Raw genomic sequence first — 26,211 nt, 5'->3', positions numbered from 1 at the left:
CTTCACTCATTCCCAGAACTAGTTCTGCTCAGTCCATCTGTGGGAGCAAGCTCTGACTATTTGACGATAAAAACTGCTGAATTCTGACATTAGTTTGCGCCCCTTCAATTCAGAAAGAGAATCTTCAAGCAAGCCAAGCCTGAAAAGGCAGCAGAAGTGAGTCTCATTTTTATACATAATTTTATCCTTACTTTGCATTTTTGTGAATAGGTTTATCGATTTGGGGGGGTTAGCACTGCTGCCTCACAGCGTCAGAGACCGGGGATCGATTACAGCCTCAGGCGAATGTCTGTGTGGAGTTTACCCGTTCTCCCTGTGTCTGTAAGGGTTTCATCCGAGTGCTCCAATTTCCTCCCACAGTCCAAAGATGTGCAGTTTAGGTGAATTGATCATGCTAACTTGCCCATAGTATCCAGGGATATGCAGGTTAGGTGGGCTAGTCATGGGAAATTCAGGGTTGTAAGGATAGGGTTGGGGAGGGGGGGGTGGGGGGGGGGGGGTGGAGGATGCTGTTTGGAGTGTTGATACAGAAACGATGGGCCGAATGGCCTCTTTCCACACTGTAGGGATTTTATCATCTAATTGTTTTGCTTAAATCCATTGCTTCAGTAGTCATGTTGCAAAGCTTCCTTTGTTTTGCGTTTAAAGCAAGAAGCTGCGCTGCTGCTCTTTCATAAATGGAAACACTCAAAAGCTAAAACAGGGCTTTGACTGAGCTTGCACAATTTTGTTGTTCGCAGTCCATTCTGAGGATGCGCCTAGCGTGTGTGTCAAATTGGCCGTCCTCCTTTAGTTAGCATTGTCATCTGACTCCTGAGTTTGGTCAATTGCATTTCCACAGCTTCAGGGCGGAAAACCATCAGTACCTTGCTGAAAAGTTGTGAGGAAGTGGCAGCAGATCAGGTAATTGGCACATCATCATCTGGTGCTGATTTACAGCCCGCTTCAACCTTGCAAACCAACCCCCTGGTTTGCCGATAAAATAACCCCCTGATTTGTCTCTGAGGGCATCCTAATAGGTTTGATGTGTGATGTAATGAATGCAAGACTTTGATCTTGTTTCCTGTTGAAAACAGGGTCATGTTTTCAGTCATAGTAAATGGGATGGAGTGTACCAGTTAGTACAGAATATGCTATGCAGAAATTGGAACGATTAGATATTCGTGAGGATCCTGGGCCAAATGGGATACATCCTAAAATCTGTAAGGAATTTAAGCAGGAAATTAGTCATGCCTTGGATGATATTTTTCAGACCTTCAAAAATACTGGAGAAATACCCACAAACTGAAGTATGGCAAATGTCATTCCAATATTCAAAGGAGGAATAAAGCATGCATCTAGTAATTACAGGCCAATTGACCTCCCATAGCGGCAAAAGTGCTTGAGGCATACTGCAGAATGCTATAAATGAGCTTCTAAAGACTATGAGTATCACAGGCAGCAATGGGCATGGTTTTAGTAGTAATCAGTCATGCTTATATGCCGCCTCTAAATCATCAAGGGTGGGGGGGATATATAGATCTATTTACCAGGTTTTCATGAAGTGTTCAGCAAAGTTTCTCCTGTGTGGCTGATGAGGGAGCTGAGAATTCTGGGATTCATTGACATGTTAGGGTGAATTTTAACCAGTAAGAATAGTAGCCGATCCCAACGCCATCCAGTTTTGGATTTTAGGGAGGCAAGACAGGGTGAGCAGCTGACTTATACGTTTTCCACTGGGGATAAAGGTCAATGTCATTATCTCAAAGTAACAGCACAATTCTTCAGCATGAATTATTAGCAGCTGTCACTCTCTGTTAATTTTATTTCAAAATATTTAGTTTTCATTCCTGACTGCTGCACTTATTTATTTGATTTTCTTGGTGTCAGTCAAGAATCATTGGTGTCTCTCTCTCTCTCTCTTTCTCTCTCTTAACGCTGAGTCAGGAGCTTGCAGGTTCAAATCACAATCCAGAAACCCGGCTGGTTTTTCAACATAATACTTTGGGCATGTTTCATTGTCGGAGGTGGCATCTTTCAGGTGAAATGTTAAACTTGAAGGCCCATCAGCTCGCTTGGGTGGGGGTGTGTAGAGGATTCCATGGGATATTAGGAGAACAATGTTCTCCCTGAGGTCCTGGCCAATACCAATCCCTCAACCTACATTAAACCTGATTCTCATGCCATTGTCTTTATTGAGAGCTGGTTTTGAACAAATTTATTGTTGTATTTCCCACAGCACAGTGGCAACTACACTTCAGAATTTCAACAGGTGTCATTTTTTGACATCCAGCTACCTGCGAAATGCACAATACACATGTGACTCCGTAATTTAAAGAAAAAGAGCCAAACAAATATATACATTTATACATGAAGGAGTATAAGGAATGTAGAGTCAATAGATGTGAAGCTTGAAAAGTGTAGCAGGTAAGACAGCATTGGAGGAGCAGGAAAGTCAAAGTTTCGGGCCGAAACTCTTCATCAGGACTGACGTGTTGGGCTTTCCCAGCTCTTGACTCTGACTTCTAGCAGCTGCAGTCCTTACTATCTCCAGATGTAAGGAGATTAACTGGAATTGAGGGTATACAGCAGCCCTGGGAGAAATGAATGGTTTAACAACTGAGTAAAGGGATTCCTGGGTTTTGATATTAATAGGGAGGTTTCTCTGGATGTTGAAATAACTGTAACCTGGAACAACTTGGCAACACTACTGTGTAAATGTACAGCTCCTAGCAGCACAGAAAAGGAAGGTTGGAAGAGGTTAGTGTTTAGATTAGATTAGATTACTTACAGTGTGGAAACAGGCCCTTCGGCCCAACAAGTCCACACCGACCTGCCGAAGCGCAACCCACCCAGACCCATTCCCCTACATTTACCCCTGCACCTAACACTACGGGCAATTTAGCATGGCCAATTCACCTGACCTGCACATTTTTGGACTGTGGGAGGAAACCGGAGCACCCGGAGGAAACTCACGCAGACACGGGGAGAATGTGCAAACTCCAGACAGTCAGTCGCCTGAGGCGGGAATTGAACCCGCGTCTCTGGCGCTGTGAGGCAGCAGTGCTAACCACTGTGCCACCGTGCCGCCCACTGTTGCAGTAGTATGAGGGTTAGAGAGTTGGCAGTTTCGGGGGGATGACATTAATGAACATCAGGCTGGTTCTCTGGTGGCAGGTCTATGCCACCTCTTTTAACACAGAGACAATGGATTTGGAATTCAATACTGTTGTGCTGCAAGGCCGCAAATAGATTGTGAGTGCAGCACAGTGACAAAGTAAGGCCAGATACAACAATGGATTGAAGGTGGCAAAACAGGTTTTAAATGCTTTGGCATCAAGGTGAGTGTTGGTTAAAATCAAATAGCTTAGGCTAGGGAGAAGTAGGGTTGCTAAGAAAGGTTATTGTGAAATTCAATTGCATCACACCTGGATTGACAATGCTATGGGTGCCAGTTTGATACCAATATGGCATCCGTACCACACATATACACTCCAGGTGTCATTTTGAATATATTAATTCTGTAGGATCTGGATAGATCCAGCAAATGTATAGTGAGTGGGCAGGTTGTGATTCCATTTCGCAACTAACATTGATTTGATGTTATTGTACCTATATACAAATTTAGTATAAAAATTCCAGAAAATGCCCTCTTTCAACCTCACATAGCTAATGTGCATTCCACAACAGGAAAGCATCCACTTCCTTCTAACTTAATGACATATCTAGTTAAGACATCATCAGGTACTTGTTGGTTAATTGCGGATTGATTGGTACCTACTGCTGAGTTAGTGGAGGTATTTGATGGTTTATTCAGCTATTTCAAGCTGAATACAGGGAATGCTGTGGCAAATGTTGAAGACCTTGGTTCTAACTTCAAGAACTCTGTTTAGATTATGTGCCCCTCATCCTAGGTAAAGTAGTGTCTATCCCCCTTGCTTTCTCCATCACAAGAAGTAACACAGAGAAGGACAAGATTGAAGGTGGGGGAAAGGCTGTCAATAGAGGGCCACATTCACAGAGGGTCTTTGGAGAATGTTCCTCCTTTCCAATCAGTGAGAAACAACCCAAAGGTTGCAAGCTCCCCAAGCAGATGATGAGGTATTGTTCCTCCAGCTTGCAGTGAGCCTTACTGGAGCACTATGACAGCCCTAAGACAGGAATCTTGGTATGGGAACATGGTGGTTTGTTGCAGTGGCAGGCAAATAGAAGCCCAGGGTAATTTTTACAGAGCGAAAGTTGATGTTGTGCATAGTGGTCACCCAGTCTGCCTTTAATTTCCCCAGTGTGGTCTCCTCAGACCTGTTCAGTTTCTCCAGCAGTTTCTCTTTTTTTTTCAGATATGTTATGGACTAGACCAAACCCCGTCAAAATATATTAAGAGGATAGCCTAGAACCCCAACCTTTTCCTATTTTTAAAGGCATGTGTAAGGTGCTGTGTTCCAGATGCAATTAGTTTGGTCAAACTACCAAACTTGAAACAAAACATGTTATTCTTACACTACATTTAAAATACAAACAAAAGAAGGAAGAATTGGAATAACTTAATTCCAATGGAAAATTGAACAGAATAGCAGATCATTTAACTACTAAACAGCAACTGTTCTAATATTGCAATATTCCCATAAACACATCTCAGCAAAGGCAAATTAAAATAGATTAGCTCGCATGCAATTCTCTGGACCAGGCGAAAGCTCATCAAGACAAAACTCTAAGAGAGACAGAGAGAGGGAGAGAGAAAGAACTCAAGCATTTTGCTGTAGCAGGGGCAGATATGCAACATCTTCCAAACCCCAATAGCTACTGAAATTCAACTAAAGTCCTAGTTCTGCATCATTTATGCTGCTTCTATTGTTCCAACTTTAAAATAAAAGCAAGGCTTCACATGCTGTTTACTTTGTTGGATTGGAACAGATCACTCAGCACCTCTCTCTCAACCTCATCATAAAACAAAGGACAAAATACACCTATTAAAGCCATAGTATCATCACAGATCTCCACAGTTGCTTCCATTATTATAATGCATGCTACTAAAGAAAGATAATTCAGCAAAGGCTTGTGTGTAAGAAACCATGCAACTTTCGATGAGATATAACAAAACATTTTGACAGATGAGCCAAACTGTAAGTTACAAATGGCATTGGCGTCGGCAGTATATGCAAAAGATTCCTTAGAGATATTTGTTTGGAAGATGGTGGCATTGTACAGCTATTTGTACACAGCTGGATCCCAAAATTGCATTTCAGGTATTTGCATGGCAACCCTCTAACACTAGAAAGAGCAATAATTAGGTCATTTTACTTTTTACCTATCTAAATGCTGATCGACAAGCATTTATTAAATCTAAAATACAGAAATAAGTAGGAGAGACCCTTCATCAGTCTGTCCAGATCTGGTAACATAGTTTACTGTAAGAGAAATGGACACAATGAATAGAAAGGACCAGGAAATGACATTGGACAGGATAGGAGCACTGCCATAATACAACAGAGGAATCAGACCATAAAGGTGCAATCCTCATGAGTGAGAGTGATGATGATAATCTTTGAGATGATGATGAAGCACCATGTACTTCACATAGAATCCCTACAGTGTGGAAACAGGATATTCAGCCTAACAAGTCCACACTGACACTCTGAACAGTATCCCACACAGACCTACTCCTCTACCCTATCACTCTACATTCCCCTGACTAATGCACCTAGCCTACACATCCCTGAAGACTATGGGCAATTTAGCAAGGCCAAACCACCTCAACGTGCGCATCTTTGGACTGTAGGAGGAAACCCGGAGCACCTGAAGGAAACCCATGGGTTCAACAATTTGGAACCAAAGACTGGGTCTTAAGAGCTCAGGAAATACCTTCTGATTCAGATATTATTTGCTTTTGTGTTTTCACTTCAGCCTTAGTCAACACCACTCCAGTAATAACAAACAATATTCTTCTATTTGGTGAATGTCATTGTTTCAGAGTCGAATAGCTCACAGTTTCTGCAAGCTAGCAGACAAGGATGAGCGGCTCGCTAAACAGCGTTAAGCGTGAAGCATGCCTATTATTGTCAGATATAAGTCATGGCTGAGAGAGATTGTTGATAGGTGAAAGGAGCAGAGTATGCCATTCATGGCTCTTTGTGCAAGTATAGCATTTAAAGATGCATTCACTGATCTTTATTCCTAATGTAATCAAGTTGCTTGCAGCCCTGTATCAGTATCCTTGAGACTGCACTGTAGCCATTAATCACAATGGTTGTTTGTTCCCACTGCCTCTGCTGTACCAGGAGGGCTGCTAGGAATAGAAGTCTTTCCTCCTCTTTCAACATCCTGCAGGCTTTCAGTGCTGTGTTAAAACAGCCTCAGGACACAATCTTTTTTAATTTATTCATGGGATGTGGGCGTCTCTGGCTAGGCCAGCATTTATGGCCTTTTCTTCATTGTCCAGAGGGCAGTTAAGAGCTAACCACATTGCTAAGGGTCTGGATTGTTGGCAGGTAAGGATTGTGAATTTCCTTCTCTAAAGGACATTAGAACAGATTGCCGGTTTTATCCGGCAATCAGTTTTACAGTCATCAAAAGACCCAAATTCTCGACTGAATTCAAATTCCACCATTAACCATGGCGGGATTTGAACCCAAGTCTTCAGGACTTTAGCTGAGCTTCAGGATGAATAATTTAGCCATAATACCACTAGGTCATTGCCTCTGTCATCTTGAATCATTATTTCTTGATCATGCTGGGAATCTCTTCCTAAGCCATCTAACACACTGAGACATTGTATGGTGGCTTTAAGCATTGCAGGCTAACTTTAAATAGTGCCAGCTTGACAAAGATTTGAAGCCCGTGTTGAGGCATCAGTAGGGTATAGTGCATGCTGCAATCATGTGAATAATAAGGCAGCACAATGTTTGCTTGATATGTGCATTGGAAGGAACAGGCATGTTTTCAGGGACGATTCAACTTTACTTCCAGTAGTTGGCTGACCTTTATTGGTGAGCTTTCTTGACTGCTCTTCAAGTTTGTTTTCTTTGCAAGTCTTCTCATTTGATCAACAGCAATTTAACGTTCCTCAGTTCTGACTGGGTGAGACCAGTTTGCCTTGAACTGATAAGGATTGAAATCTAAAGTGGAAAGGATGGAAAGCAGAACGGGTGTAGCAACCTTAAAGAAGTAAGCCTTAGAAAGTATTGAAATTCGAAACAGAAAATTAAAGAAGAGCTCAGCAGGTCAGATAGCATCCGTGGAGACAATAAAACAGCTATTGTTTCAAGTTGATAATTCTTCAGGAGAGTTAAGGAAAGGTAGATTACAATGTGTTGTGAACAAGTGAAAAGCGTGGGAGGGGGTAAATGAGTGGGGGTGTGGAGTTGAGGAGAAGGGCAATTAGATGTTCTGTGAAAGTGTGCAAGGGAGATCAGATAAGAGCAGATTGAACAGAGGTTTCAAGGTAAAACAAAACAAGATTTAGTTAACAAAGTTGTGTCCGGTCCAATATTCTGTCCAAAAATGAAAGCAAGTCCATCACTTAAAGTGTAAAAATTATTTTTGTCACACCCTTAATTTCCTCCTAGCTTCTTTTGATCTGCTTCATCTGGACTTTTCCTGAATGAAGCAGCCAGAGATTTCATTGCTGCAGGAAGTTTCTGAAGCTTGGCAATTAACCTCTCATTAACCTCCATGATGTGGATTGTTAGGCCACTTCCCTGCAAGTTGTCCTTGAGGGACAGTCTCAAGGGAACAGGTCTGGTCTAATGTATCTTAGGTCCAAACAATACTTCGACCTTCAAACTGCCTGTGAATAAACCAATAAACAAATAATCAATTAGTACCAATTAATTAAAACATACGTAATAGGCACTGATGTCAAATAGAAATTGATGAGGATCAGGAATCCTGTTTGGGGTTCAAGAGGAAACTTCATATGCAGTGCCTTTCAGATGCAAACATATTTATTTGAATAATTATTTATTAAGCAAGGATCCTCCCCATTAAGTTACCTAGTTAAAAATCACACAACACCAGGTTATAGTCCAACAGGTTTACTTGGAAGCACAAGCTTTCGGAGTGCCGCTCCTCATCAGGTGGCTTAACTTTGTCCACCCCAGTCTAACACCGGAACCTCCAAATTACCTAGGAACACTTTCTCAAATGAGCAGATTCCACATTATGTGGCTGTGACAGATCTATTTACCTCCTTTTTCACAGTCGTGTTGGACTATTTTCCCTATCCCTTGCAATTTAGTCATCGTGGAATCCCTACACTGTGGAAGCAGGCCATTTGGTCCGTCAAGTCCACAACCCCCCTCCAAAGAGCATCCCACCCAGACCACTCCTCTACCCTGTCCCTGTAACCCTGCATTTCCCATAGCTAATCACCTAGATGCACATCCTTGGACACTATGGGAAATTTAGCATGGCCAACCATCTGCATATCTTTGGGCTGTGACAAGAAACCAGAGCACCCAAAGGAAACCCCTGCATAGACATGGGGAGAATGTGCAAACTCCACACAGCGTTGGAATCAAACCTGGGTCTCTAACGCTGTGAAGCAGCAGTGCCAACCACTGAGCCACTGTGCTGTCATGCATTGGGAGTTGGGAATAGTATTGAGAAATGATGGGGAATTCTTCTGTACCCAAAATGCAACTTTCACCCACTTATTGAAGAGTAGAGTTTTAAAGCCAAAATTACTTATTCTTCTTGAAAACAATTTCATTATTTTGTTATCTTATTGTTTTAAAATGTGAGATTATTGTCATCCTTGAGTATTCCCCACATTTTTCTTTCTGCGTATTCCCAAAACTTATGGGGGTCTCCAAATAAATTATTGGTAACTGGGATGATCCAATCTGTGATATTTATGGAAATATATATTGCCATCAATCAATGATAGGTTTACAACAGATTTTAAGGGTATGATGTACCATACAATTTTTGCTTAAATCTCTTTTCCTTCTCTCCTCAAAAATGAACACAGTGTTAGTATGTGGTTCATGGGTTTTAATAGCTTTTTAAATATATTGCCTGCAAAATGCAATGACCTACTGTAATCCTCTCACATAGAAATTAGGGTGGCCCGGTGGCTCAGCAGTTAGCACTGCTGCCTCACAGCGCCAGGGCCCTGGGTTCAATTCCAGCCTTGGTTGACTGTCTGTGTGGAGTTTGCACGTTCTCCCTGTGTCTGCGTGGGTTTCCTCCCACAGTCCAAAGATGTGCAGATCAGGTGAAATGGCCATGTTAAATTACACATAGTGTTAGGTGCATTAGTCAGAGGGAAATGGGTGTGGGTGGGTTAGTCTTGGGAGAGTCGGTGTGGACTTGCTGGGCCGAAGGACCTGTTTCCACACCGAGGGAATCTAATTAACACTAACGTTAGCGCTTATGAAGAATGAAAGACTTACATTTATGTGATGTTTTTACAAATGCTGGACATTCCAATCAGCTTGATATTTGTTTAAATAATTTCAAAGGTTCAGCTTTACTAGTAATGTATGAGGTGAATTAGTTGACTAGCGCAGACAAAGATCCCACAAATGGAAATTAGATTACGTACAGATAATTTTCTTTAAACTGATGAAGAAAAATGCTGACCAGGACATTGAGAAGAGTTTCACTATTACTCTTGAAATAGTACTACATGTTTCTTTTTTAAAATATTTGCTTGTGAGGGAATGTGGGCTCTCAGTTTTAACATCTCACTCAGGTTTTGATATCTCACCTGAAAGGAAAACATATGTGAGCACTGTCCTGGATTTTATGACTGGGGTGGGGTTTGAACCGAAAATGTGTTGCTGGAAAAGCGCAGCAGGTCAGGCAGCATCCAAGGAGCAGGAGAATCGACGTTTCGGGCATGAGGAAAGTGTGTCTAGTAGGCTAAGATAAAAGGTAGGGAGGAGGGACTTGGGGGCGGGGCGTCGGAAATGCGATAGGTGGAAGGAGGTTAAGGTAAGGGTGATAGGCCGGAGTGGGGGTGTGGGCGGAGAGGTCAGGAAGAAGATTGCAGGTTAGGAAGGTGGTGCTGAGTTCGAGGGTTGGATTTGAGACAAGGTGGAGGGAGAGGAAATGAGGAAACTGGAGAAATCTAGTTCATCCCTAGTGATTGGAGGGTTCCGAGGCAGAAGATGAGGCGCTCTTCCTCCAGCCGTCGTGTTGTGATGGTCTGGCGATGGAGGAGTCCAAGGAACTGCATGTCCTTGGTGGAGTGGGAGGGGGAGTTGAAGTGTTGAGCCACGGGGTGGATGGGTTGGTTGGTCCGGGTGTCCCAGAGGTGTTCTCTGAAACGTTCCGCAAGTTGGCGGCCTGTCTCCCCAATATAGAGGAGGCCACATCGGGTGCAGTGGATGCAGTAAATGATGTGTGTGGAGGTGCAGGTGAATTTGTAGCAGATATGGAAGGATCCCTTGGGGCCTTGGAGGGATGTAAGGGGGAAGGTGTGGGCACAAGTTTTGCATTTCTTGCGGTCGCAGGGGAAGGTGCTGGGAGCAGAGGTTGGGTTGGTGGGGGGTGTGGACCTGACGAGGGAGTCACGGAGGGAGTGGTCTTTTCGGAACGCTGATAGGGGAGGGGAGGGGAGGGAAATATAGCCTTGGTGGTGGGGTCTGTTTGGAGGTGGCGGAAATCACGACAGATGATACGATGTATATGGAGGTTGGTGGGGTGGTAGGTGAGGCCCAGTGGAGTTCTGTCCTGGTGGCGATTGGAGGGGCGGGGTTCAAGGGCGGAGGAGCAGGAAGTGGAGGAGATGCGGTGGAGAGTATTGTCGATCACATCTGGGGGGAAATTGCGGTCTTTGAAGAAGGAGGCCATCTGCGTTGTACGGTATTGGAATTGGTCCTCCTGGGAGCAGATGCAGCGGAGACGAAGGAATTGGGAATATGGGATGGCGTTTTTACAGGGGGCAGGGTGGGAGGAGGTGTAGTCTAGGTAGCTGTGGGAGTCGGTCGGTTTATAGTAAATATCCGTGTTGATTCGGTCGCCCGAGATAGAAATGGAGAGGTCTAGGAAGGGGAGGGAGGAGTCTGAGATGGTCCAGGTAAATTTGAGGTCGGGGTGGAAGGTGTTGGTAAAGTGGATGAACTGTTCAACCTCCTTGTGGGAGCACGAAGTAGTGCCGATACAGTCATCGATGTAACGGAGGAAAAGGTGGGGAGTGGTGCCAGTGTAGCTGCGGAAGATGGACTGTTCCACATATCCTACGAAGAGGCAGGCATAGCTGGGGCCCATGCTGGTTCCGCAGCTACACTGGCATCACCCCCCACCTTTTCCTCCACTACATCGATGACTGTATCGGCGCTGCCTCGTGCTCCCATGAGGAGGTTGAACAGTTCATCCACTTTACCAACACCTTCCACCCCGACCTCAAATTTACCTGGACCATCTCAGACTCCTCCCTCCCCTTCCTAGACCTCTCCATTTCTATCTCGGACGACCGAATCAACACGAACATTTACAATAAACCGACCGACTCCCACAGCTACCTAGACTACACCTCCTCCCACCCTGCCCCCTGTAAAAACGCCATCCCATATTCCCAATTCCTTTGTCTCCGCCGCATCTGCTCCCAGGAGGATCAGTTCCAATACCGTACAACTCAGATGGCTTCCTTCTTCAAAGACCGCAATTTCCCCTCAGACCTGGTCGATGATGCCCTCCACCGCATCTCCTCCACTTCCCGCTCCGCCGCCCTTGATCCCCGCCTCTCCAATCGCCACCAGGACAGAACCCCACTGGGCCTCACCTACCACCCCACCAACCTCCATATACATCGTATCATCCGTCATCATTTCTGTCACCTCCAAACGGACCCCACCACCAAGGATATATTTCCCTCCCCTCCCCTCCCCTATCAGCGTTCCGAAAAGACCACTCCCTCCGTGTCTCCCTCGTCAGGTCCACACCCCCCACCAACCCAACCTCCACTCCCAGCACCTTCCCCTGCAACGGCAAGAAATGCAAAACTTGTGCCCACACCTTCTCCCTTACTTCCCTCCAAGGCCCCAAGGGATCCTTCCATATCTACCACAAATCCACCTGCACCTCCACACACATCATTTACTGCATCCACTGCACCCGATGTGGCCTCCTCTATATTGGGGAGACAGGCCGCCTACTTGCGGAACGTTTCAGAGAACACCTCTGGGACACCCGGACCAACCAACCCAACCATCCCATGGCTCAACACTTCAACTCCCCCTCCCACTCCACCAAGGACATGCAGTTCCTTGGACTCCTCCATCGCCAGACCATCGCAACACGACGGCTGGAGGAAGAGCGCCTCATCTTCCGCCTAGGAACCCTCCAACCACAAGGGATGAACTCAGATTTCTCCAGTTTCCTCATTTCCCCATCCCCCCTCATTGTCTCAATCCCAACCCTCGAACTCAGCACCACCTTCCTAACCTGCAATCTTCTTCCTGACCTCTCCGCCCCCACCCCCACTCCGGCCTATCACCCTCACCTTCACCTCCTTCCACCTATCGCATTTCCAATGCCCCTCCCCCAAGTCCCTCCTCCCTACCTTTTATCTTAGCCTGCTAGACACACTTTCCTCATTCCTGAAGAAGGGCTCATGCCCGAAACGTCAATTCTCCTGCTCCTTGGATGCTGCCTGACCTGCTGCGCTTTTCCAGCAACACATTCAGCTCTGATCTCCAGTATCTGCAGTCCTCACTTTCTCCTGGGGTTTGAACCCACAGCCTCTGACTCTCAGGCTCTTCCAACTCATGAAACGTTTACTCGTACCTTTGGGGAAATCACTGATTTAAACAGAATAATTCACAGATTGTGGACAATTCTCAAATTAAACTAAAATATCAGGAGACTTGTGCAACTGAAGAAAACCAAGTTAAAGTAGAATCTCAATTTGTCACACAATCAATTAAATAAATTAATGTTAGCATATATGATGTTTAACCAAACACATGAAAATTGTTCTCTAACTTATTTATCTGGAAATCAATTATTCTTAATATATATATAAGCAAAATATATGTATATGCTTACATAGCACCTAATCATTCCATTAATCTTACACACAACTTATCATGTAGGCAAAAAGAGTAATCTTTCAAATGGTTCTAATAAAGAGTAAATGTTGAATCACCACTTAAGTGTAGGCTTTTTAGAATTTTCAGCTGGTCTGAACATTTGTTACAGCACTACTGCATTTAAAATAGTGAGTGCAGCAAAATAGCATAGGTGGGAAGGAACCAGCTGTCCATAGCTATCCGTATATCTTCACTTCCAGTCTTTCACCTTCTCTAATCTCTCTCCCAAACCTTCTACTGGCAGGAAATCTGCTTGGAAAATCTGTTTTCTTACTCTATGGCAATTGGAGATTGGGGTTTGACACAAGAAATGTCTTTTCAAGACAGCTGTTTCTGAACATTGTCTGTTTAATGATTTACGAAAATGAGTCGATTAATATTTTAAGGTAACCTTTAAAATCATAAAAGATGGTGCAAAACAGTGGAAGTGAGGTATTTATTAACACTAGGGACTGAATCTAGAGTTTTGATGTGATTAAAATGGTTAACCCTAAAAACATTCCAGGGATTGTGGTCCACAATTAACCCGCGCACATTGCTGAGTTGCTATCTTACTGAAACTGGTGTGCACTGAGATTCTTTGATGTTGAACTGGAGGCATTGGTTCAAAACGTGTAAAGGAAGGAAAACATTCTGTAGCTGCAGGGATCATGAGGCCTTCCATATGCTCAGGAGGCAGTGGGAAGAAGTAGCAGCAGATCTCACTGCCCACATGTGTTTCTCCAAAGCAAAGAGGATGTTGTACAGGAAGAGGTTCTGCTTCCTGACATGAGTTATCAGGTGATTGAATTCAATCATCAAATGTGTATCTGGCCAAAACCACTCCGCCATAATCAGTGCTCATTTTAGTGTACATCTAACATTCACCATCCACCACTCTCTGTCAATCAGTACTTAACCCTTCAATTCACAAGGGGTTCACTCATTCATTTGGTGCTCTCGCATCCCGAACACTCAGCTTACAAACAGTGGTATCTGCTCAGTCATGATAACCATATTATTCTCACTGACACTTTTCTCACTGTTGAGAAGGAGCATGTGGCACATAACAGGAGAGAGCAACAAAGAACTGCAGCAGGGTACAAATGCCATCTGTTCTAACCTTCAAGTGGAGACAGAGCTGGCCATGATTGGAAGGGAATTGGGGTTATGGCCACTGATGGAGCTTCAGATGTTGATTAATATTATGCTCCTCTTCCCCCTCCATCCACAATCTCAGTTTACGGATTGTTTAAGCTCTTCTTACTACCTCCTCTCCCCCAACCACTACTGAACCCTTGCCCTTTACTCATTTCAGATCCTCAGAGCTGGACCATTTCCAGTCAGAAGACGCAAGGAGAGAAGACAGCAAAGATGGAGCACAATTTTACACTGGCAGAGGCAATTCAGAGATGGGAGACAGTGGTGCAGTGATTATGTAAAGGGTTAGTCTTCCAGAGAGCTAGGCTGATGCCCTAGAGTCATGACTCAAATCCCACCAAGAGAGCTATTGGAATGTAAGTTCATGTAATAATCTGGAACACAACATTTTGGTGTTTGTGACCATGACTTTGAAAACCCATTAGATGCAGGAGACCTGCCATTCTTACCAGACCTGACATAAATGTGACTCCAGCTCTACTGCAGTTTGTTTGGCTCTTAATTGAAACAGCCCAGCAAGCAGTAAATGCATGGACAACAAATGCTGACATTGGGGATTTGTGTGGTGCAGTGGTAGTGTCCCTACCTCTGAGCCAGAATCCTTGGGTTCAAGTCCTACCTGCTCTAAGTGTGTCTAATAATATCTCTGAGCAGGTTGATTAGTGAATATAACAAATGCTGGTCTTGTCAGCAATGCCCCCAGTTAATGAAAAAAACAGGAAAACAAAGATATCGGGCTTGGAAGGAGTGCATTGCAGATTTATGAGATTGTTACCATGGCTCTTGTAGTGACATTATTAGAAAAGATTACTTAAACTAGAATTGTATTTCCTGAAATTTAAGAATTGAAGATTTAACAATCATGAAAGGATTTGATACATTTTGTTTTAAAAAAAAACCTTTCCATTCAAGAGGAAGTTTAAGACAATGGCATATGGTGTTAGAAAATACCTTGTCATACAACAGAGATGGAAGTAGCAACCAGCTAGATTCATTGACAGATCCTGAGGAGAGAAGGCCAACACTACTTTGAGAGGACAACAGAGTCTACTAACCTTCTAAACTTTAAAGAGTCACGTGATAAGCAAAAACAGAGGACAAGCTGAATGTCTGATACAAGAAAACAGTGTTTACCACAGGATAACAAGTGCTCACAGGCATAAGACAATGTCCAGCCATCCCTAAGGAAAGTAATTTTGTAAAACTGAAGATCACTTCCAGAAAATGTGCTGAAGTAAGGCAGAGTTTCAGTGCATTAGAAGTACAAGTGCTCACATATACTGAGAGGTCTACACAGTAGAACATCTTTCATGGTTTAAAAAGACACCTGCATTAGCTGAGACATTTCCATTGAAGAAGATAACAGGTACCTTAGGGAACTTCACAATCCAAACAAACCAGAAGAGACAAATTGTGTCTACATCAATATGCATCTTGTTGATTTTGTGCGTAACATGAGGGGATAGAGATGCTACTATGCTTTAAAACCAGTTACCATGACTGAAGCAGCAGAGATTTTACAGACATAGGACTACATGGTACGGGCAGAAAAACTGTCAGAAACATGCAATGGCTACATTTTACTGAACAATGGAATACACCTCAGTGAGATGGAAATGTGTACTTTGTTCACTATCAACATTCACTAGAGTCATGATCTCAGCTTCATCAGAAGAGTTAGAGAAGATTGACATCCCTGAGAATGATTAGTCTAGAGGCAAGAAACTGTCTGAGCACTGGTCCAGAAACAAACAATATTGGCAATGTAGAAGACTACATTGGGATTTTCAGACTCATGGTGGAACTCAATGGAAGAAAGACTCCAATTAGATCACTCATGTTGGCATAAGACAGCTGTTTAACAGAAAGGAAGTCACAGTGTTGACAAAGCAAGTGGAGATGTTCAGTCATCTGTATTCTAAAACTGAAGAGTCAATGCCAGTGGAGGGAAATTGCAAAGTGAGCAGCAATCTCTCAGTAATGTGACAGAGAGTCTGAAAAACATTTGCTTCACCTGTCGAACAGCCCCAGTGGGTGAATGAAGATGTCCAGAATGGCCAACAGCTCGAGAGACCTAAGCTGCATGTGACTCCATTGAAGTCAGTCCACTGTCAATACATCCAGAACACAGTCAAGAAAAAGAAACTGCCTGGCCTCAACATTCAGGAGACTGTAAATAAGGAACAAGCATAAAACAGAAATTACTGGAGAAACTCAGCATATCCGGAAGCGTTTGTGGAGAGAAAGCAGAGTTCATGTTTTGAGTACAGTAATCCTTCTTCAGAACTCAAAAAGAAGACTGCCTCTTCTAATAAGAAAGCAATTTCCTGATCCAGATATCCAGAATATTACAGAAAATAAAATACTTGTTTCAAAAGAGTGGCTGTCTTTTATGATGGGTACTCATAAATGTCCTGCCAATTATGTTATTGGGCAATTACTTGAGTTCGAAGAGAAGAGTTCTCTAAAAAAAAACATTCAGGAGACCAAGGGTCCTCCAGATGAGATAATAGACCAACAATAAGGTCTAAAAGAAACACTGTTCTTTGTGAAGGTTAACTGAGAGATTGAAGATTTACAGATCAGAACCAGGGCCAAGAGAACTCAAGCAGAGCCCTACCATTCTTCCAAATCTATGAGAGTGCATTCAGGGAGAATTGTGCATTAGCCAGACTGTGTACATATGGAAGTCAGACACTGGATGGAAAAGTGGGATAGTGGCAAATGTAATATAGGTAGATTGATAATTATATGATGGGTTAACACTGGGGGAAAAAAAAGAGCTTTGGGGAGATATATAAAAGTTAATGGTTAATTGGAGGTCAATATTCATATTGTATTTCCTTCACCCATTCCACTGATGTTTTCTACTTTAGCTTCTGCAGGGAGTAGATGAGTTTGTACCAAATCCAGATGGTTTGACTAATTATGCCTGATCAAGTGTGGTTGCATTTATTGTTCTCATGCATTTGATTGTTTCAGAATAGTTTAAAAACCTGTGTCTCTTCTAAAGATTCTCTACAGTGGTATTTTCTGTACTATTAGACAAGGCAAAGATAAAGGGGCACAACAGAAATTGCTGGAGAAACTCAGCAGGCCTGGCAACCTCTGCAGAGAGAAAGCAGATTCAACATTTTTGGGTCCAGTGGCCCTTCTACAGAACTGATTGTAGCTTGGAAAAGGTTAGTTTATATTGTTGAAGATGGGGTGGGGAGAGAGGGGAAGAATAAATGATAGGTAGAGCCCAGAGAGAGAGAAAAACAATTGGACAGACAAAGGAATGGGTAAAGGTCAGCCTGGGAGAATCAAGAGCTGCTAATGGGGACCATCAGAAGCTGATAATGGGTTGGTTGTGGCAGCTGCCAGAAAGCCTCGTGTTTGGGGGCTGGGAGAAGAACACGGGAGAAGATGCTCAGGCCTGAAAATTGTTGAACTCGATATTGGATGCTGAAGACTGCAGGGTACCCAAGTAGAAAATGAGGTGCTGTTCTTCCAGCTTGCACTGAGCTTCACAGATGCAGCCAGATCTGCGGAGTTTTCCCAGCAATTTTTGTTTTTGTTTATGATTTCCGGCATCGCAATACTTTGTTTTTTTTCACAAAGGAGGATTAGTAACTTCAAAATAACTCTAACAATCCTCACCCAGTACCTCATATACTGGTAGAGATGGCATATGAAGGCTGAGAGATTGAAGATTTACAGATCAGAACAAAGGCCGAGAGTCCTCAAGCAGAGCCCTACCATTCTTCCAAGTCTGATGAGAGCGCATTCAAGGAGCGCATTCAATAGCCAGACTGCGTACATATGGAAGTCAGACACTGGACTGGAAAGTGGGATAATGGCAAATGTAATATAGGTAGTTGGATAATTGTATAATGGGCTAACACTGGGGAAAAAAAAAAGTGTCAGGGGAGATATATAAAAGTTAATGGTTAATTGGGGGTCATATTGTATTTCCTTCATCCATTCCACAGACGTTTTCTACTTTAGCGTCTTGTTTGTGATTTCCAGCATCACAATTCTTTGTTTTTGTTCACAAAGATAAAGGAGGATCGGTAGCAGCAAATTAACTCTAACAAAGCTCACTCAGTACCACATATACTGGTAGAGATGGCAGATACCTCAAGGTACTGGAAGCAATCATCTGAAAGATACCACACCAGCAATGTGTGTTGCTGAAACTGCTTTACCATCATACAAATGCATTTCAGGGCAGTTTCACTAATCTACTTGATAGCCAGAGACTTTTTCCAAGGGCAGAAATTGTTAACACGAGGTGTCATCGTTTTAAGCTGTTTGGCGGAAAGTATAGAGGGGATGTCAGAGGCGGGTTCTTTACACAGAGAGTTGTGAGAGCATGGAATGCGTTGCCAGCAGCATTTGTGGAAGCGAGGTCATTGGGGATATTTAAGAGACTGCTGGACATGCATATAGTCACAGAAATTTGAGGGTTCGTACATTAGCTTTACCTTACATGAGGATCAATGGTCGGCACAACATTGTGGGATGAAGGGCCTGTTCTGTGCTGTACTGTTCTCTGTTTTATGTTCTATTATACTATAAGGCACATAAAACATTGGTATTACATGGCCCAATTTAGCCCTACATGTTTTGTACTTCAGAACTTGGAGCGAATTGCTGGCCAGCTTGGTCACAAGTTTAGATATGGCTTTGGTTAAAAGGTTACTTTCAGATGAGGCATTAAACCAAGGAGCAGCCTACCCTCTTATCTGGTTACAAGAGATTCAAAGGCACTACTGGAAAAAAACATCAGGTGTCCTGGGCAACATTTCACCCTCAATCAGCATCATTGAAAAAAGCAGATGATCACATGTCTTTCTTGTCACAGACACTGCCAAACCTGCTGAGTTTCTGCAACAATTTCTGTTTTTGTTTCAAATTGCCAGCATCCACAGCTTTTTGTTTTATTTTCAAGATTGCATCACTGATTGTGGAACCTTGCTTTGTGCAACTGGCTGCAGTGTTTCATAAATTCCAACAGTGACTGCATTTGAGATGGATTCAATTTGCTGGCCATTACTTTGCTTGAGGACCTGAAAAGTGATATGTATATGCAATTCATTGTAAAGCAGTTTGGGATGCATTGAGAAAACGCATTGTTTAAATCTAAATCTTTCTTTTTGTAACTCCAGAACTCCTGTGAATATAAATATTGCAAGAAAATATACTGAACCTAACTAACACAGCACGGTTTTATAACGATAGTTTAAACTCTCATAAAATAAGACTGTACTCTGGCCAATGCAATCACCCACCTCATTGGCACTATAAAAAAGGCTAGTCCTCTTTATATGTTAAATATTCCAGAATTTTACCTTATTGCGCATGTATAATATATAGTGTTCACCAAACCAATAGATGTAAAATAGAAGCTTTTTAGCTGTGATGACCTCCCATTTTCAATCCACTGACCTGTCTTGCATCAGGATACATTGACCCCTGCGCCTGTATGACAAACTTCAATGTCATTCTAAAGGTTGCTTGGTCCTATGGTATCACTGAACTCTGTAGCACACATTTAGAGATTTAAAAGTCAATTTTGTAATTTGGGCAAACAGGAGAGTTATGTTGCTGTGTGCAGTTGGTAAAGACTGTTGTATGAAAATTCCAGCATTTGTACATTTGACATGAAACCAGTTGGCATTTAAGACGCTGATTGCTCTTGGCTGCAATGATCAGCCCACACAAAGAGAGTCATTTGGTTTATTTAATTTCGAACATTCAATATTTGTAATGTACGTTTGGAAATTCCAGCTGGCAAAAGAGCTTTCCTGGCAGAAACCATTCAAATGTGGGTTGGGAAGTCATCAATTCAAGAACTTGTTCCCTTTCCACTTGTTCCGGCTTTTGGATGAATTTCTTTATCGAATTGAATGCCGGCAGAACGTTCTTGCCCAGTAAGAGCTTCATTTTACAGTAAAGTGCAAAGGAGATTGTGTGTCCAGTTTCCAAAACTCGCAAAGTCTAGAAGGCATCGAGCCTTTCATTAAGAACGCTCGTCCAGATCCTGATCAGAAACTGCCATAAGTACGTCCTGTGCCTTCAGTAGTTTATTTTACAGTATCATGCCCGTAATAGTGGTAGTGCAATGGACACTGCAACTCAGGAAGGCATTCAAGAACTCCCCGGTGCATTTGGCAGTCCTGCGAGGCAGCCTGCTTGCAATACCAAGGTCCACAGAGCAGGCTGGCACCAACTTGGCACAGGTTTTTGCACAGGGCTTGGGGCCTACCTGTTTCAGCATGCATACTGGAACTAGGGGGCAGAGCTTCCAAACAAAGGGGTGCAGAGTTAGGACAGAGTGAGGGAGGAACTTCTTCACCCAAAAGGTTGTGAATCTGTGGTGGAGGCTTTCTTGTTGAATGTTTTTTTTAAGGCAAAAGTAGATAGATTCTTGAACAGTAAAGGAATCCAGGGTTTTGGTGAGCAGGTGGGTAAGTCCATGCAAAAGGTCAGACATGATCTTATTGAATGGCTGAGCAGGCTAGGGGAACCAGATGTCCTACCCCTGCTCCTATGTTCTTAAGTAAAGTGGTGGTCAACTCGGTGACAGCATATATGGTCCCTCCCACCATAAGCTGTGTTCAATGGCCCACTGTTTGTGCTTCCATTACAGTATGACAAGACGCTGGGTGCTGCCATTGAAACATAGGCACAAGGCCAGCTTGCTGTCACACAAGTTCAAATTGCTGCCATCATGTCAGTGAATGACGGAGTTCAAATCTGCTTTCAGAAAGTCATGGCAGTCCAGCAATCCATCCCTACCAATTTGGTCTGTCTAACGTTCACACTTCTAATCCCGGTACTACCCAAAAGCAGCCATAGTATCCTCCAGTGAACATCAGCAACTTCCACCAGCCATAATTCAGTCAGCAGTGCAGCTCTAAATGAGGCAAAGACACATGGAAGACTCACCAAGGGAACGAAGGAGTGGATTAGTCGACATGTAAAATGCCATGCTCTGGTTTATAAAGTCATTTGAAATTTTGGTGCCTATTGTGGTCAGCAAGCACAGTGATGGTCAGTACAGAAGAGCAGTGAAATGTGGAGTTATGGGTGAATGGAGAATGCAGGTTGAGGTTACTCATTCCACAGATAGATGAGATGTTCCTGGACAGCCTGGAGAGGAAGGGGCTGTGTCAGCCAGCTCTTCTATTCCTTATGCTCCTTAGGTGCTCAGGGTGAACATCGAGGAAAGAACTGTGCCCTCCCAATGGTGTGGTTGTGGAACATACACAGACCACCAGGAGCCTTGACACCTGCTCAATTAAATAGGGCAACCTTAACAACGTATGTGCTCTTGATAGAATGAAACTCCCAAGGTGCTTCACAGGAGCAGTATAAAACAAAGTATGGCTGCATGCATCTCTTGTCAGATGCAAGGTCATCAACCTAGACATCTCCCATTAGCTTAGATAATTCCAGTCCCATCTGCACTGCCTCAGCAACGTTCATCAGATGGTCAACACAGCAACCCTCAAGATCTACTGTAAGGTGATCTGGTCACGATCACCTTAGTGTCCATACCTCCTCAGAAGGACATCCGCAAGTGAGATTTGTAGATGGCAGACGTTGACACTGATATCTAGGAGATAGGTCACTGAGGGCTGTTATCACTGGACTCTGACTGTTTGAAAGGTCATTGCATGATGCAGGCATAACTTGAAAGTTCAGCTGGTCAACTCAAAGGCCCAGAGATAAAGAGAGGCCAATGAAACATGCACCTACTGGTTGTAGTGGCTGTAGGGAGGTCAATCAGGTGGACCTCATAGAATATGAGTTCCATGACTGGGGTGGTTAATCTGGCCCAATCAAAGAGCCTTTGCTGACAGATAAAAATAAGAAGGTCAGACATCCTGTTCACTGTGAGAGCTGGATCTGGGAGAGCTGGATCAATGTCAAGGACTATCCATGTGTAAATAGAGAGTGACTTGGTGACAGGATACTGGCCTCTGTGAGCTATTTTGGTGACGATGAGAATAAAACACGGTACTGAAGAAACTCACTCGCAACAGTCATCTTTGAGTTGGGGTAAACACTTCTCGGATCATTTTGCTATTTGAGAAGCTTGACTCATTCAACCGAGCCAAAGACTGGGCCCAGTATTGCGAAAGAATGAGTTATCTTTTCCAGGCAAATAAAAAACTCAATGAGCAATTCTCCCCACAGCTTGTGGACCCACAATTTTTTCAATTATTAGGAGTCTAACTTTCCCTGAGGCACCAGATACTAAAACCTATCAAGAGTTGGCAGATTTGGTTAAGGAATACAATAACCTCAAACACCCTCCAGTTCTGAGATACTAACAGTTTTATTCACAATTCGAGAACCATGTGAATCCAAGTCGGGATTTTTAAGTAGGTGAAGTTGACTGGCAGAGGCATGTGATTTTTGTTTAACCCGAAATGAGATGCTGAGGGACCAGTTGGTATGTGAGATTAATGATGTCCAACTGAAACCAGAATTGGCTTTATCTTTGGAAAAGGTGACAAGTGGAGTATAGAACAACCTCGATTATCTGAACAAGACGGGCAGGGAGTATTTTGTTTGGATAACTGATTGTTTGGATAACTGATCTGATCGTAAGCAAATGAAACTTTACTGAACGTAATTATGTAGAAAGCATGTTTACAGGGTTTTAATTTCATTCAATTGATAAAATATATACAAACACTGATATTGCTTAAAAATTCATGATATTTTACAAATAAATTCACTTTTTGTTTAAATAAAATTCATTGAGGTGGAGGTCGGTTATTGTTTTTAGAAGAAAATATCAAGTCACTGTTGCTTGAAGTGCTTGTGTTTCTTTCTTCCACTGCTCCAATCACAGCTTCATGTACACTTCAAATGAGGCATTTACTAAATTTATAATGTTGGCATTAATTTTATCAACCTTGGATGAATATATCTTTAGACGCAACATTATGCCTCACAGCAGTTATAAGAGTCAAAATAATTACATCTAACACAAAGTATTTTTTAATTTTAAATGCTTACTATCTTAAAATTCATTACAACTTAGTAAATATGGATATTTTTGGCAAATTTGCTTGGTCATAATTTCCTGCAATTAAGACACTGGAAATACCAAAACCAATACAAACCCCTCACTCATCCTGATTTCATTGAAACAGATCATTCAAAATTCTTATCACAATTCTGACAAAACTCTCACCATTTCAGACCAGGTAAAATCCAAGCCAGACATTTGCAATCTTATTTTTTTTACAAATCACACAACCCCAGATTATAGTCCAACAGGTTTATTTGGAAGCACTAGCTTTCAGAGCATTGCTCCTTCATCAGGTGGTTGTGGAGGTTAAGATCATACTCACAGAATTTACAGCCAAAGGAGTCCATGGTCATGGAGGTGTGATACAGTATACAATCGTAGATTAAAACTTTATAACGGGACAGTCTGGTTTCTGTTCTTTGATATTTAAATCCCAGAATGGGAATGGCCTCAACCAGGACCTTGAGTCCATGTCAGTACAGGCGACCACACTGCACAACACACACACTCACACACACACACGTACACAAATACACACACCACACACGCACAAACACACACACATACACACACACTAACACACACAAATACACGCTCACACACACTGACCCACCCTCATACACATGCTCTCTCTCATATGCACACACATACATACCCCACACTCACACTAGTACACGCACTTTCGCACACCGCATCACACTCACATAAACATTTAGCCAAGCTTACACACACTCATATACACATACACTCTATCATGTGCACACACACCCACACGCACACTCTCACATGCACACTCAATCTGTCGCTCCTACATGCTCACAAATATAAGCATATGGGGTGAAATTATTTTTGCAGAATTACATTTTATTTTGCGCAAAAACTGCCTGAATTCATGTAAAACTCTGTAAAACTATACAGAGGGTTTAGGTAAAAACAATGACTGCAGATGCTGGAAACCAGATTCTGGATTAGTGGTGCTGGAAGAGCACAGCAGTTCAGGCAGCATCCGAGGAGCAGTAAAATCGATGTTTCGGGCAAAAGCCCTTCATCAGGAATCAGAGGGTTTGCCAGTATGACACCATTGGGACACAGACAGACTTCACACCTATTGTTTAAAAAGCTGAGCTATCTTGAAAATGTAATTTAAAAGACGTTCTAGGATTTACATATCAAAGAATAGAAACCAACATACCCTACTGTAAAAGATGAAAGTTTTAATCTAAGATTGTTTACAGTATCACATTTCCATGGACTCCTTTGGTTATAAATTCTGTGAGCATGATCTTAATCTTCACAACCACCTGACAAAGGAGCGGCACTCTGAAAGTTAGTGCTTCCAAATAAACCTGTTGGACTATAAACCGGTGTTGTGTGATTTTTAACTTTGTCCATCACATCCAACACCAGCTCTTCCAAGTCATGGCAATCTTATTTGATGACTGAAATGGTCTTCTGACTATCCTTCCAACCACAGCCCCTGCCTTGCCCCACCCCCATAAACATTAAACCATTTAAAATCCCATATGCTGTTGCAGACAACTCAGCACCCTCCTTGCTGATGCACTCAGATTTCCCCATCGCAATCGTTACACCAGTGTCGGTAACACCTCTTCAATGTAACGTTTTTATGGGGCCTTGAGATCTTGTTCGGATAATCTGAAATTTGGATAATTGATGTTCGGATAACTGAGGTTGTTCTAACTATGAGCTACAGGATATTCTGAAGGAAGTGGACACCCTTGCCAGACTAACTGAGCTTGGGGAATAGCACTTGAGTGAAGATAATAGTATAGCCTCACTCAGGACATATCCTGAACAGATGGACTGTAGGTCAGCCAACAGCCAGACCCCAAAACAAAGCCAAGCCCCAGATATACAGTTAAAATCTTCTCGAGGATCTGGGCCAACAAGCCATTGTAGTTGTTGCTATAGTGGACTCGAAACAGCAAAAGAATTCTACCAGACCTGAAATGAGTAAGAGAACTAATAGGCCGGGTGTCCAGGAGAGTACACACCCTGGATAGCCCACCTGCATCTAGGTGCTTAGCAACATCTAAATGAGAACCAATCAAAGTAAACATCTGGTGAAATGGTCACCCATTTCAAATGGAGGTCAAGGCTGTATCAGAACCAGTCTTTAACAAAATTCACTCTGGACACCAACCACTACCTTTGGACAAGACCTCAGCCAGACTGTGAACCTATAACGGGGAATCTTTGCAGATTAAAGGTACCACTTCAGATCCAGCCTTTTCTGAGTAACAGCAGGTTCAGTTACCACTGCTTGTAGTTAAAGACCCGCCCTCAAACCTGACAGGGTGTAATTGGTTGAGAAAGATTCATTTTGCTCAGTTCAGCATTTTTCGATTAGAAAATGGTTGTCTGAGTGAAGTCTTAATTAAATACTCGGAGGTATTTCAGAAAGGTCTGGAACTATCATTGGAGCCAAGGCTACCTTGTGTGTTGACCAGGAAGTAAGTCTATAACTCTGCAAGACCCACCCAGTGCCATTTGTCTTGTGTGCAGAAGTAGAGGCAGAAACCAGAAGGCTGGAAAGCGAACAAACCATCAAACCAGTCCAGTTTGCGGAATGGGCAGCACCGCTCATACAGATTGTGAAGCCCGATGGGTAGCTTCACTTTTAAGCAAGCATTGAACTGCTTTCCACACCTGGATAAATACCCATTCACACCGAGGATCGATACGTAATGCTGGCAGGAGAGCTGTCCTTCACGAATCTGGACATGAGCTGTGTGTACTTGCAATTGCAGTTAGATGGGGATTCCCAGAAGTATACTATAAGTAATATCCATAAGAGTTTGTACATATACATGACTGCCATTTGGGGTGTTATCAGCCCATGTGGATGGTGCAGAACATTTTACAAGTCTACCCCAAGTTGCTATTTATCTAGAGGACCTGCTAATAATAAAGAAGACCAATAAGGGGCACTTAGACAACTTGGATATAGTCCTTAGACATTTCTCCCGGTGGGGGTCCAGGTAGCCTATATGA

The 26,211-nt window shown here is 43.0% G+C and overlaps 1 long non-coding RNA gene across 1 annotated transcript in view; it reads left to right on the top strand.

The window, feature by feature from the left end:
* LOC122557928 (uncharacterized) overlaps positions 1-16,522 on the top strand; it is a 151,998-nt gene extending 135,476 nt beyond the window's left edge. The window contains exon 3 of the long non-coding RNA XR_015760204.1: positions 14,317-16,522. This is a non-coding gene — a long non-coding RNA (uncharacterized LOC122557928). The remainder of the gene's footprint in view (positions 1-14,316) is intronic.
* The last annotated feature ends 9,689 nt before the right edge of the window (positions 16,523-26,211 follow it).

This window comes from Chiloscyllium plagiosum, unplaced genomic scaffold (assembly GCF_037043375.1).
Source record: "Chiloscyllium plagiosum isolate Xiang-an unplaced genomic scaffold, Cpla_swu_hap1 HiC_scaffold_18, whole genome shotgun sequence".
Taxonomy (NCBI): Eukaryota; Metazoa; Chordata; class Chondrichthyes; order Orectolobiformes; family Hemiscylliidae; genus Chiloscyllium; species Chiloscyllium plagiosum.
Note: the sequence above shows the minus strand (reverse complement) of the source record. Positions and strands in the feature narration are given on the sequence as shown.